The following is a 3452-nucleotide window of genomic DNA, read 5'->3' as shown; positions in this document are numbered from 1 at the left end:
AGAAGTGTAAACAAGATAAACCCTTTCCAACCCAAGCTGCTTTTGGTCACGGTGTTTTATTAGAGCAATAAAAACCCTAACTAAAGTTGGGGATTTAGCTCAGTGGTAGAGCGCTTGCCTAGCAAGCGCAAGGCCCTGGGTTCGGTCCCCAGACCCACCCTAACTAAGACACCAATGTTGTTCTGTCTTCTGAACTCCCTGTGATAAAGGGTTGATAAAGTTAAGGTTTAGAATTAGCACTTTTGTAATATATTAATGTTTACCAAAAAAAAATCTGAATGTGGTTTCTTCCCAAAACTTAACTTTTTTTGCAAAACATGTGTAACATATATGTGTATTGTGTATTACATAAGGCATAAAAAATTGACATCTATATCTGAACATAGGACTGATTTTTTTGTGAAAATAAATACACGTACATTCACACACTAGCATCATCAAAAAATATATGCGAGAAAAGTTCAAATAACAGTAAAAACATCCTGGAAAACTTTGGAAAAACAAATTCAAAGTAACCTGTGCATTTAAGATATTCCAAAACCTCTGGTTTGCCTGCATATATAATCCAGCCATCTTTATTGATATTTAAGTATTCAAATTCTTATTCTTATGTAAATAAATAAGCTTTACTGAGGAGAGGGGGGAACCATCTATAGGGAGGGAGATGAAGGCCCACGGAGGGGAGAGAGCAAAAACCAAGTATAAAGACGTAGGTAAGGGGCTGGAGGGATGGCTCAGTGGTTAAGAGCACTGATTGCTCTTCCAGAGGTCCTGAGTTCAATTCCCAGCAACCACATGGTGGCTCACAACCATCTGTAATGGGATCTGATGTCCTCTTCTGGTGTGTCTGAAGACAGCAGCAGTGTACTCATATAAATAAAAATAAATAAATCTATTTTAAAAAAAAAGACATAGGTAAGAGGATCCCAGAAGGAGCCCACACTTTGTATCCTGACTTAATATTTATTTTTTTAACAAGAGAGGGGAATAAGTAAAATTTCAAAAAAAGACCGGTTTTGATTCAATTTGCCTCAGCTACCACTAGAGGGAAGCCAAGACACATCCGAAAGCCCCGACCTTGCAAAAAAGGGCTTCAAATGGAAAGATTTCAATTTTAAGGTTTTGCTGTTGTTGTGACTCTAAAATGTATATTAGTATATTATTTTTGATATATATGTACACAAAGTCATCTGTTTTCTACACTGTAAGCATAGTACACAATTGCTTTTTCCATCTAGACCTGCCTGACAGAAGGGAACATACGCTGCCCTGTGCCTTCTGCACAAGTGCGGGAGACAAGATGTGTCCTGAGGCCTCTACTTTTAAAAGGCATGGAGAAGCTCAGGTAGAAGTTATTTCATAGTGGATAAATTATCTCTTTTTTTTGCATCTAGACACTTAAGAATATTAAAAAGGAAAAGGAAAATGTAATGTTCCAACTTTCTTCCAAATTATACTTTTTTTTAATTAATAGGAAATTTATTAATGCAAGAACAGAGGTATCCTTGCCGAACTTAGTAGGAGATGCTAAATTTTCTGTCCAGTTTTCCTTCCTGGATAAGTCTTTCCTTTCTGTCCCTGTCTGTTTTGATAACATAATACCAGAAGATGAGAGGCCCTAAACCTGCCACCATTCCTAAGGGTGAGTTCTTGGGAGTGGGTCTGAAATTAGGATAAACATTTGCTGATCTTGCATAGGTACAACGAATCAAGGCAGGATCCTCGATGTGCGCTTGGCATTTGGGGTCGTTGTACTGAAGCAGATATTCCCGTTTAAGCCAGGCCCTTATGCTCATGTGCTTGACCTGCGCCTTTCGGGTCTCCGAAGACACGTCATACTCGGCAGGGTCGAGGGTACTGGGGAGAGTGGCCAGGGGCGCAGGCTTATACTTGGAAAATGACATCTTGGCTCCCCCAAATTATACTTTTTAAAACATCAGCATAACACCAAACGCCTTCCAGGAGGTGTACTTACACCATAGGCAAACGCTCTGCTACCCTCTGCATTAGTCAGAGCAGCCTCTCTTTGCAGACTCTGAGCTGCTGCGGTGCTAAGAATAAGTACTGGCTGTGCACGGACATTTACACCACCTTCTCTAAGGCTAGTTTCTGTGGCTCCAACTCATGGTCGCACTGGCTGCCTGGGTTAAACTCAGTGGGTCACAAGTCAAAGATCTGAATGTGAGAAAGACACTTGCAGGGAAGAGGAAAAGGAATTGAGAGGAGGAGGGAAATAAGAGAGGGTAGGGAGGTATGCCGGCAATCAGAATGGAGTGTGTGTGTGTGTGCACATGTGTACACGTGTGTGAGTGTGTGCATGTGTGTGCATGGTGTATGAGTGTGCATTTGTGTGTACACATGTGGGTGTGCATGCGTGCACGCTGTGAGAGTGTGTGCACATGTGTACACACAAGTGCGTGTGTGTGAATTGTGCACGTGTTTGTGCATGTGTACACGTGTGTATGAGAGTGTGTGTTCATGTACATGTGTGTAAACTGTCATGAAGCTCCAGGATCCAAGGGATCTGACACCTCCAGCCTCATAAGACACCTGCACTCACATGCCCAAATCCACACACAGATATATAAACATACATGGTTTAAAACAAGTGTTTGACAAGGGAAAAATGCAAAAAAGACAAATAATGAGATACTCCAACTTTATTCCAAATTACACTTCATTTCTTTATTGTTTGAGAATTCCATACATGCATATGTGTTCTGATCGTCCACCCTCTGATTCCTCCCCTATCACCTCTTTTCCCTCCCAATTTCCTGTGTTCTCTCTTTGTTGCAAACTCATGGAGTGCATTTTGTGCTTGTGGTGGTTTGAATAAGAATGGCCTTCTTAGGCTCCTATACCTGAATGCTTAGTCACTGGGGAGCGGCATTGCTTCAGAATGATTAGAAGGTGTGTGTGGTAGGAATTTTGGTTTATTTAAAACACAGAAACATAGGAGTATGTCTTGTTTTGATTCCAGGTGTGGATATGAGGCTGGTTTAGATTGTCCACAGCCTCGTGCTATGGCAGGGGTGTGATTTTTACCAGCCATGGATAGTTTTCACAAGTGCGTGTCGTTTGGAATTCTGGGAACTCTTGAAAGGGTATATAAATCCAAAGAGATGAGAAGAAGTCAGGTATCCTGGCAGCAAAGATCAAACTTGCCCCAAGAAACTCAATGCCCCTACACAGCAGGAAGTAATCTAAGGATATCAAGGCCCCTTTCTGCTCCAGCCTTCTTTCTCTCCTACCTAGTGTTGGAAGATTAGAAGGGTGAAGTAGGGTAGAGAAGGGTAGTGAAAAGGAAACCCAGAAGTAGCCAGAAGTTTGTTTACAGCTGTGGCCTTGTTGAGAAAAGTATGTCCCTGGGGATAGGTTAATCCAGGCCCTCTCTCTCTCTCTCTCTCTCTCTCTCTCTCTCTCTCTCTCTCTCTCTCTCTCCCCCCTCCCCC

The 3452-nt window shown here is 42.0% G+C and overlaps 1 pseudogene; it reads right to left on the bottom strand.

Moving 5' to 3' along the window:
- Positions 1–1513: 1513 nt before the first annotated feature.
- On the bottom strand, positions 1514–1904 carry Ndufb4l1 (NADH:ubiquinone oxidoreductase subunit B4-like 1; annotated as a pseudogene).
- Between the last annotated feature and the right edge of the window lie 1548 nt (positions 1905–3452).

The sequence above is a fragment of the Rattus norvegicus genome, chromosome 14 (assembly GCF_021556685.1).
Source record: "Rattus norvegicus strain SHRSP/BbbUtx chromosome 14, alternate assembly SHRSP_T2T, whole genome shotgun sequence".
In the NCBI taxonomy this organism is placed as follows: Eukaryota; Metazoa; Chordata; class Mammalia; order Rodentia; family Muridae; genus Rattus; species Rattus norvegicus.
This window is presented reverse-complemented; position numbering and strand designations above follow the sequence as displayed.